General features: G+C 38.3%; 1 pseudogene; it reads right to left on the reverse strand.

The window, feature by feature from the left end:
* Positions 1-5797: 5797 nt before the first annotated feature.
* On the reverse strand, positions 5798-6965 carry LOC133258821 (olfactory receptor 4P4-like; annotated as a pseudogene).
* Between the last annotated feature and the right edge of the window lie 4683 nt (positions 6966-11648).

An 11648-nucleotide genomic window follows, 5' to 3' on the forward strand; every position in this document is an offset into this window, starting at 1 on the left:
CTCAAAGTTTCTCACTTGCACAGTGAAGACAATAATAACGATCTCACAGGGTGTCTTGAAGGGAACAAATAAGAGAAAAATACATTCTACAGAACCAAGTTATTCTTTATCATTATGATTATATTTGTTCTAATATTTCATAATCATAATTTTCTGAAATATCTAGAACAAAGAAATCCTATCAGTCTCAGAAATTCAGCATGGTCATACTCTCCCCTCTTTATTTTTTTTTCCTTTTTCCAATTTTTCTTTAAAGAATGAGAGTTCATCATGATTGTATTAATACTTAAGGTTATTTTCTAGTGTTTAGATTTATGGTTCCTACATAATGAACATTTGATATGTGTATGTTGTTTGAATGAAAAGATTCATGAAAAATGACCAAAACCTGAGCTAAGGAATTCTGGCACAAGTCCTCCAAAACAGCAAAACTAAATCTTGTAAGGTTTGGATGGGAGGGAGGGTTTGTGGGCAGAATGTCAAAGAGATAAAACAGGCTTAGAAAGCAAAAGACCTGTTATCCTCTGGTTTGGGGAAAAAGCTTTCTTTCTCTAGGACTCATTTTCCTTACTCAAACAATAAGTCTATTGGGAAAAAATTACCTCAATATCCTCATTTTAACTATAGCATCCTATTTATATGCTTTGGATAAATGACTCTTATAGTCTGTAGTCAGCTATCACTATTAATGTAAAGTCATTAACAGGAAACACTTAAAGAAACTGAACAATACCAAAGACATCTGTGATGAATACAAGATTGTGTGTTAATCAAGAGGGTAAATGTAATTTACTGAAATGCATGGTTTGGAAATCATATTTCCTCCAAGGTTTGAACCAAACAGCTTTACTGAAAACAGTGAGTCATTTATCACTGCTTCCCTGACCGGCACAACCTGATTTCTAGCTGTGGATTCTAGAGAGAGTCATTCTGGACAAATAAATATACCTTTCTTAGGTAAACTGATACTTGCCCTAGTAATGCATTCCTCTTCTCTTTGCCCACATAAGCTTTATTTTTCCAGAGCAATAAACCCTTCACTGATTATCTCTCTGCAATTTATTTTCATTTTTCACAAGTGTAATTATTTAAATTACTGTCAATATGTGGGTATGTGATTGTGATTTTGGAGTGTGTGTGTGTGGTGTGCACATATTATTGATGCATTAAACACTGTACACTGTCAGTGCCATACACAATGATCTCAGCTATTGGAGCACTCATAGAATTAAAGATAATAAATATCAAAAGGCAGCAAGACATTCAAAGTTATAATTGTTAAAAGTTGTTAAAAGTTATTAAAATTTATAAGACCCCTTGCCTCTGACTCCATGAATCCATACTTATTGCCCCAGTTTGGACATAGATTCACTGAACCTCTATGAACCTGAGGGTTTGCTCAGTTTTAAGATGGTAACTAGGTCGGTGCTCTCCAAACTTGTCTGATCATTTTAATCCTCTTGAGATGTTTTTGAAAAGATGCCAGTATCTATTCTAAGACTTTTTGATTCAGTAGACCAATGTTCAGTTCAGTTCAGTTCAGTCACTCAGTCTCTTTGTGACCCTAAAGACTGCCACACTCCAGGCTTCCCTGTACATCACCAACTCCCAGAACTTGCTCAAACTCGTGTCCATTGAGTTGGTGATGCCAGCCAACCATCTCCACCAATGTTAGAGGGTATAAAAAAGAATCTGTATTTTCAACAAGCTCCTCTGGTAATTTTTATACAGGTAGTGACACATCAAAAATTGGAAACACTGGGACTAGATGATACTTGATCTTAGAGCACAAAAGAGTCTTTGAATCAATCAATTCCAAAGAGTCCTACCTTGGATATATATTCCCATCTGCTCTACTATTTAAAAGGAAACTAAACTTGAACTGAATTTAGAAAATTGTGGAATAAATTAATGTAGTTCATGCATAAATTTTTACACGACACTCTTTCCTTTATGTGTCTGCATCAAAGACTTGACTAGTGAGAGTTATTTATATTATGATCTGAAGTCCTGAAGAAGGTACAAGCTGACAGATTCAATAGTCTCAAAGACCTAGAAACAAAACATATTGATGTAGGAGACAGATGGGCTTCAGTTTAGATGTTTACAGCTGGTCTCCTGTTCACATTTCATGGGGTGCAAAGTGGGCTTCAGGCTGAATACTTATAACTGTTGGCATTTTCTGAGACAGTGGATAGGTGGGCTCCAGTTAAGGCCTTTACAGCTTGCTGTTTGCTCTGGAAAGTGAAAGTAACAACATAACAGGGTAAATAGCCAGTGTTTGTCTCTTGTAAGCATCTTAAGATAATAGTCATGGCAATAGTCAAATAGTCAAAGCGAGGACAAAGAGGGGCAAAACCTTGATTGAGTAAAAGATTAAGGGACCTCTCTCCTCCTCTTTTTGAGACAAGGGAGACATTACACATGTGCAGGAAGGCTTCATCTGGGTCAAAAGCCAAGTGGTAATGGCAGGCTATAATGAGTCTTATTCTTCCCAGAAGCCTTCACTCTGAGATCCTTCTTGACGGGGGTGGGGGGCGGGGTGGGGTGCTTGCTCATCCAGGGGAGTGCCACAGGGTAGGTCAAGTGTGGAAAAAGAAACCAGATAATTGGCTAAAGGTCGATAAAGCCTGAAAGAACCGACCTATATAAATGACTTAACCACCTCCTTACCACACTCTCCCTCACTCGGAGGGACGCCTGCGTGCTCTCTCTGAGGTATGTCTCAGCCTCACTTCTGTCTTAACAAGCAGTTTCTCTATGTACCCTCCCACTTCTTGTTGTGTTGCTGCTGCTGCTGCTGCTGCTTCTGCTAAGTCGCTTCAGTCGTGTCCGACTCTATGAGACCCCATAGATGGCAGCCCAACAGGCTCATCTCTAATAATAAATTTTGTATCTTCATTTACAGTTTCTGCCTCCATGATAAAGGAATTTTTCACTGGCGGCAGAGATACAGGAAAAAACAGCTTCTAGCCTCTAGCCCTAGCTGGTTTGGTGGCTAAGATTCCTGGTTTCCATTCAGGCTGTGTGTATGTGTCTTAGTCACTTAGTCATGTCCAACTCTTGGCGACCCCTGGCTCTTCTGTCCATGGAATTCTGCATGCAAGAATACTGTAGTGGGTTGCCATGCCCTTTTCCAGGGATCTTCCAAACCCAGGGATCAAACACCAGTATCCTGCATTGAAAGTGGATACTTTACCATCTGAGCCACCCCAGCCAGTCTCCCCAGGTTCAAATCTTGGGCAGGGAATTAAGATTACTCATCATCCCACTGCTCACAGCTGCCTTATCGAGATCAATACAAAAGGATATTCAGGTTTCCACCACTGATTTTATAAACTTCACAGAGTTTGTCAGAGTCAATCTCAATCAGAGGAGCTCAGGGAGACTGCCCATGGGAGTGCCTCATTTTGACAATGCTCTGATGTGTCCAGTTCTTACACGACAACCTGGCTTGTTTTGTGTTTTGAAGTACAATGCAACTTCATCACTTAATTAAAATCTTACAAGTATTCCTTTTTCTACAAGTTTAGTGTATGTATGTATAAAGATCCACAAGATAAGTGCACCACTGTATAGAGAGTGATATGTATTGTTGTACTTTCATAACAATCAGTGGTAAACTCAGATATCACACATATAGAATGTAAAATCCAGTCTCAGAAGACTAAGATAGAACTTCCATTTTCTTCATTAGAAAAAATAAAACAACATATGTGAACCTACACTGAGGTTTGGAATTAAGCCTGGTCAAGCTTGACCTAGATCAACTGAACCCCAGCTGACTCAAAGAGACATGAGCAAGGATTCTTAATGCTTATTGTATAGTCCTTGAGTTTGAAATGGCTTTTTTATCTGACTTATCCAAGAATAGTGTGATCAAACTGTGGAAGTAGGGGTTCTGAGGCATATTACTGAATTAATTTAAAAAAATCAATGATTATATTTAGAGTTAGCTAATTGAAAGGAGTAGTATAAAAGGCTAACTAGAGAGAATGGGGAGGAAATTGGTTATATAAACACAGGACAAGTTCTAAATACCTAAGTCTGCAGCAAGTCTCCCTCCCTCTATTTTTCCATGAATAATATGTGGGAAGAGAAGGACATAATGATGATCACACTTGGGTGGATTCATTTTTACCCCTTCTTTGTTGATAAATTGCAGAAGAGAGTTAACAACAGGTAAATCCAAGCCATATTCAAACAGATTCTTAAAGATGTGTTGTCTTCTGGAAAAAAAACAATAGTGAATTTGTCACAATAAGAAAGTGGCTTAACTAAGCATCAATGGCAAGCTTATGAAAAATAAATGCTTGAATTAGCTGCCCATGCAGCTATAGACATTTCTGTTCTCCTTTACCTTCCTGAATCAGATAATACACCAGAGAGTAGTCACCACCAGATCTACATCAAAAAGAAACCCTGACTTGCTCTGCTACTGTCTTTTTTTCTCCTTTGCTAGATATTCCATTATTATAGATACTCCATTATTATTCTGCCTCCCCTTATGTTCTAAGATTCCTAAATTTTTAAGCAGTACACATGTCAGGAACTTCTTGGAAGAGAAACACTGTTGCTGAAATCTTCAACATATACCTAATTTCTGCATATGTATACTTCATTTTAGAGTGTAGATTCCTGTTGACCAAGGGACAATAATTCTTTAAGAGTACACAATACAATTTCTTAGTGAGGTCAATGGTGAAGAAGATGGAGCACCATAAGATAAGAAGTCTGTGTCTCTCATAGTTGAGAACTTGGTGAACACACCCTCCAAGTCTTAGATGACCCTAGATGCCTAAGAGATGTCTGAGATCAGAATCCTGACCTCAGAATTCTCTTCAAAATTCGTGAAGATTGAAGATTCTTGTCTAAATTAAGGGAACACCTGAATGTGCCAAAAAAAGACCTTAGTTTATGCCCCAGTTGTCAGCTGGCTATACGTGTTTCTTAGCCTAATCACCTTTATTTCTCCATAGAATGAAAACCTGTCTGAGGGAAAATGAGACAGATTTACCTAGTTTGACTAATGGAAGACACTATCAAAATACATTATTAGCATGATGAGAGCAAGGATTAACAAAATGCATCCCAGGAGCATCCATTTCTTCAGCTATATGCCTTCTTAAGCTCATGACATTTCACAGAATGGGAGATATTCCATGTTGTACATTTACAAAGAACATCAGTTTTATATACTCATGAAGATTGTTTAAATAAAGTGATAAATATGGTCATAGAATTGCATTTATAAAAATGAAAAGAATTTCTCCTTTTCAAGACTTTTAATTACCTACAATAAGGTACTAATTTTTAATTACAATTTAAGTGTAGTGTAAGTAGAATGATTATATCCAATACATTGTTTTAGATGCAGGATTTGTTAATGTAAAAAAATTAAAAATTAAAGTATACAACACTTGTAAAACTTTTGGCATTGCTTTTTTGAAATTATTGCAGTGGAATCTTCAAAAAAAAAAGAAGAAGAAGAAGAAGAAGAAGTGTTTTAAGAAAGCTCTGTGAGAGATGTCTCACTCAAGATTATCTGTTTCCTGAAAGAGCTCAGAAAAGCCAACCATGCAGTCTTCACAACTTCCCCTGAAAAAAAAGTGCTGAAATGCACTCATCATGTCAGAGAATACAAAGGACAGAATGTTCCAGAATGTCAGATCTGGAAAGGACTCGAAGGGCATGTGATCCACTCCTCTTGTAGGCAGTCTCAGTCAAGTGACAGAGGGAGAGTGGTTGAGGGGGGCTTCACTCTTCAGGGTTGCAGCTTTGAACAACAGCACACGATTGTACTCGTCACAATGTTGTACTTGTCAACATTACCGATCGTGTGGATAAAACTAGATCTGACAAACAGCAGGACAGCCAGAGGCTTCATTTTCCTGCAGACAGTTTATCTCGGCCCCACACTTTCTTCATGGCATTCTCCATGTCTGTGTTTCTCTGGATGTAGATGAGAGGGTTGAACAGGGGGGCAATCATGGTGTAAAACAGGGCAAAAACCTTGTCATTCCTGACAGAATTAATCGTGGGGACATAGGTGAAGATGAGGGGCAAGAAGAACATGAAGACTACAGTGATGTGTGAACCACAGGTGGAGAGGGCTTTGTGGCGGCCCTGGGATGAGGGAGTCCTCAGGATGGACAGGATGATGATGTAAGAAATCACCAAGGTAAAAGAGGTCAAAATGGACAACAACCCTGTGGTAGTAATGATTGCAATCACCCACAGTCTAGTGTCCATGCAGGCAAAGGGAATATATCACAGAAATAGTGGTCTATTTGATTGGGGCCACAGAAAGGAAGTCCAATAATAATTAATACTTGCATGATTGAATGGCTAAAGGCTCCCATAGCAGAAGCCATTACAAGGACATAGCACACCTGTCTGTTCATGATGACCATGCAGTGAAGAGGTCTGCAGATGGCAGCATAGCAGTCATAGGCCATGGCCACCAAGATGAAGATCTCAGTGGCTCCAAAGAAGTGGGCATAAAACATCTGGGCCATGCAGCTGTTGTAGGAGATGGTCTTCTGCTGGGCTTGCTTGCAGTGATCAATTTGGGTGCCACTGTGGAGGTGAAGCAGACATCCATCAAAGACAAATAGCTGAGGAAAAAGTACATGGGCTGTTCACTGAGGTGGCTGCCCCTGATGGTGAGAAGAATCAGCAGATTCCCTGAGAGAATCGCAATATAGCAAAGTAAAAACATCACAAAGCAGGCAACTTTCACATTCTCATCAGTAAAAAGCTCCAGGAGGATAAATTCTGTGACATTTTCATGTCCCATTGCTTCTGTGGGTTTGATCATTTAGAGGGGCAAGTTAGTATACCTGAAACATGCAACTTTTTCATATTATTTATGTGTTTCAAAAGTCACTCATCTAGTCAATAAATATATATTGATGCTTCCAAATGATACAAACATTATAACTGCTGCTAAGGGTACCACAGTATACAAAATACACACATCTCACCCACACACAAAGTTTATTAGAGAAGACATACAGTGACAATAATAGCAAAAAATAGTCGACTTATTGAGGTGGAGCCAAGGAGAATGCGGAGTCTGCATCTCCCCACCTTAGGGAACCTAGCTGACAGTGGTGGGATGTCAACGCCCAAGCAGATGGAAGGAACCTCTGAATGACTGGAGAATATTAACTCCTGTGAGGTGTCCCAGAGGTCCACATTTCAACACCAAGACCTGGCTCTACCAAACTCTCTGCAAACCCCAGTGCTGGAAAACTTGGGCCAAATAATCAGTAAGACAGGAACACAGTCCCATCCAGAAAAAAAAAGAAAAAAAAAAAAAAAGAGGCAACAAAAAACATGCTGCAGGCAAAGGAGCAAGGTAAAAACCTACAAAGCCAAATATATGAAGAGAAAATATATTCTTTTTTAATTTGATTTTATTTTTTAACTTTACAATACTGTATTGGTTTTGCCATATATCAACATGAATCAGCAACAGGTATATATGTGTTCCCTATCCTGAACCCTCCTCCCTCCTCCCTCCCCGTACCATCCCTCTGGGTCGTCCCAGTGTACCAGCCCCAAGCAGCCAGTATCGTGCATTGAACCTGGACTGGCAACTCGTTTCATACATGATATTATACATGTTTCAAAGCCATTCTCCCAAATCATCCCACCTTCTCCCTCTCCCACTGAGTTAAAAACTGTTCTATACATCAGTGTCTCTTTTGCTGCCTCGTATACAGGGTTATTATTACCAATAAGGCTCTACTACAAAGAGAGCCTTTCTAAATTCCATATATATGTGTTAGTATACTGTATTGGTGTTTTTCTTTCTGGCTTACTTCACTCTGTATAATAGGCTCCAGTTTCATTCACCTCATTAGAACTGATTCAAATGTATTCTTTTTAATGGCTGAGTAAATATCTATAGTGTATACCACAGCTTTCTTATGCATTCATCTGCTGATGGACATCTAGGTTGCTTCCATGTCCTGGCTATTATAAACAGTGCTGCGATGAACATTGGGGTACACGTGTCTCTTTCAATTCTGGTTTCCTCGGTGTGTATGCTCAGCAGTGGGATTGTTGGATCATAAGGCAGTTCTATTTCCAGTTTTTTAAGGAATCTCCACACTGTTCTCCATAGTGGCTGTACTAGTTTGCATTCCCACAAACAGTGCAAGAGGGTTCCCTTTTCTCCACACCCTCTCCAGCATTTATTGCTTGTAGACTTTTGGATCGCAGCCATTCTGACTGGCATGAAATGGTACCTCATAGTGATTTTGATTTGCATTTCTCTGATAATGAGTGACATTGAGCATCTTTTCATGTGTTTGTTAGCCATCTGTATGTCTTCTTTGGAGAAATGTCTATTTAGTTCTTTGGCCCATGTTTTGATTGGGTCATTTATTTTTCTGGAATTGAGCTGTAGGAGTTGCTTGTATATTTTTGAGATTAGTTGTTTGTCAGTTGCTTCATTTGCTATTATTTTATCCCATTCTGAAGGCTGTCTTTTTGTCTTGCTTATAGTTTCCTTTGTTGTGCAGAAGATTTTAAGTTTAATTAGGTCCCATTTGTTTATTTTTGCTTTTTTTTTTCTTTTTTAATTTTATTTTATTTTTAAACTATACATAATTGTATTAGTTTTGCCAAATATCAAAATGAATCCGCCACAGGCATACATGTGTTCCCCATCCTGAACCCTCCTCCCTCCCCCCTCCCCACACCATCCCTCTGGGTCGTCCCAGTGCACCAGCCCCAAACATCCAGTATCGCGCATCGAACCTGGACTGGCAACTCGTTTCTTACATGATATTCTACATGTTTCAATGTCACTCTCCCAAATCTTCCCACCCTCTCCCTCTCCCACAGAGTCCATAAGACTGTTATATACATCAGTGTCTCTTTTGCTGTCTCGTACACCAGGTTATTGTTACCATCTTTCTAAATTCCATATATATGCGTTAGTATACTGTATTTCTGTTTTTCCTTCTGGCTTACTTCACTCTGTATAATAGGTTCCAGTTTCATCCACCTCATTAGAACTGAGTCAAATGTATTCTTTTTAATGGCTGAGTAATACTCCATTGTGTATATGTACCACAGCTTTCTTATGCATTCATCTGCTGATGGACATCTAGGTTGCTTCCATGTCCTGGCTATTATAAACAGTGCTGCGATGAACATTGGGGTACACGTGTCTCTTTCCCTTCTGGTTTCCTCAGTGTGTATGCCCAGCAGTGGGGTTGCTGGATCATAAGGCAGTTCTATTTCCAGTTTTTTAAGGAATCTCCACACTGTTCTCCATAGTGGCTGTACTAGTTTGCATTCCCACCAACAGTGTAAGAGGGTTCCCTTTTCTCCACACCCTCTCCAGCACTTATTATTTGTAGACTTTTGGATCGCAGCCATTCTGACTGGTGTGAAATGGTACCTCATAGTGGTTTTGATTTGCATTTCTCTGATAATGAGTGATGTTGAGCATCTTTTCATGTGTTTGTTAGCCATCTGTATGTCTTCTTTGGAGAAATGTCTATTTAGTTCTTTGGCCCATTTTTTGATTGGGTCATTTATTTTTCTGGAGTTGAGCTGTAGGAGTTGCTTGTATATTTTTGAGATTAGTTGTTTGTCGGTTGCTTCATTTGCTATTATTTTTTCCCATTCTGAAGGCTGTCTTTTCACCTTGCTAATAGTTTCCTTTGATGTGCAGAAGCTTTTAAGGTTAATTAGGTCCCATTTGTTTATTTTTGCTTTTATTTCCAATATTCTGGGAGGTGGGTCATGGAGGATCCTGCTGTGATGTATGTCGGAAAGTGTTTTGCCTATGTTCTCCTCTAGGAGTTTTATAGTTTCTGGTCTTATGTTTAGATCTTTAATCCATTTTGAGTTTATTTGTGTGTATGGTATTATAAAGTGTTATAGTTTCATTCTTTTACAAGTGGTTGGCCAATTTTCCCAGTACCACTTGTTAAAGAGATTGTCTTTAATTCATTGTATATTCTTGCCTCCTTTGTCAAAGATAAGGTGTCCATAGGTGCATGGATTTATCTCTGGGCTTTCTATTTTGTTCCATTGATCAATATTTCTGTCTTTGTGCCAGTACCAAACTGTCTTGATGACTGTGGCTATGTAGTACAGCCTGAAGTCAGGCAGGTTGATTCCTCCAGTTCCATTCTTCTTTCTCAAGATTGCATTGGCTATTCAAGGTTTTTGTATTTCCTCACAAATTGTGAAATTATTTGTTCTAGTTGTATGAAGAATACCATTGGTAGCTTGATAGGGATTGCATTGAATCTATAAATTGATTTGGGTAGTATACTCATTTTCACCATATTGATTCTTCCAATCCATAAACATGGTGTATTTCTCCATCTATTAGTGTCCTCTTTGATTTCTTTCACCAGTGTTTTATACTTTTATATATATAGGTCTTTAGTTTCTTTAGGTAGATATATTCCTAAGTATTTTATTCTTTTCATTGCAATGGTGAATGGAATTGTTTCCTTAATTTATCTATTTCTCATTATTAGTGTAAAGGAATGCAAGGGATTTCTGTGTGTTGATTTTATATCCTGCAACTTTACTATATTCATTGATTAGTTCTAGTAATTTTCTGGTGGAGTCTTTAGGGTTTTCTATGTAGAGGATCATGTCATCTGCAAACAGTGAGAGTTTTACTTCTTCTTTTCCAATTTGGATTCCTTTTATTTCTTTTTCTGCTCTGATTGCTGTGGCCAAAACTTCCAAAACAATGTTGAATAGTAATGGTGAAAGTGGGCACCCTTGTCTTGTTCCTGACTTTAGAGGAAATGCTTTCAATTTTTCACCATTGAGGATAATGTTTGCTGTGGGTTTGTCATATATAGCTTTTATTATGTTGAGGTATGGTCCTTCTATTCCTGCTTTCTGGAGAGTTTTTATCATAAATGGACATTGAATTTTGTCAAAGGCTTTCTCGGCATTTATTGAGATAATCATATGGTTTTTATTTTTCAATTTGTTAATGTGGTGTATTACATTGATTGATTTGCGGATATTGAAGAATCCTTGCATCCCTGGGATAAAGCCCACTTGGTCATGGTGTATGATCTTTTTAATGTGTTGTTGGATTCTGATTGCTAGAATTTTGTTAAGGATTTTTGCATCTATGTTCATCAGTGATATTGGCCTGTAGTTTTCTTTTTTTGTGGATCTTTGTCAGGTTTTGGTATTAGGGTGATAGTGGCCTCATAGAATGAGTTTGGAAGTCTACCTTACTCTGCAAATTTCTGGAAGAGTTTGAGTAGGATAGGTGTTAGCTCTTCTCTAAATTTTTGATAGAATTCAGCTATGAAGCCGTCTGGACCTGGGCTTTTGTTTGCTGGAAGATTTTTGATTAGAGTCTCAATTTCCGTGCTTGTGATGGGTCTGTTAAGATTTTCTATTTCTTCCTGGTCCAGTTTTGGAAAGTTGTACTTTTCTAAGAATTTGTCCATTTCTTCCACGTTGTCCTTTTTATTGGCATATAATTGCTCATAGTAGTCTCATGATCCTTTGTATTTCTGTGTTGTCTGTTGTGATCTCTCCATTTTCATTTCTAATTTTATTGATTTGATTTTTCTCCCTTTGATTCTTGATGAGTCTGGCTAACGGTTTGTCAATTTTATTTATCCTTTCAAAGA

The sequence above is a fragment of the Bos javanicus genome, chromosome 13 (genome assembly GCF_032452875.1).
Source record: "Bos javanicus breed banteng chromosome 13, ARS-OSU_banteng_1.0, whole genome shotgun sequence".
Classification (NCBI taxonomy): Eukaryota; Metazoa; Chordata; class Mammalia; order Artiodactyla; family Bovidae; genus Bos; species Bos javanicus.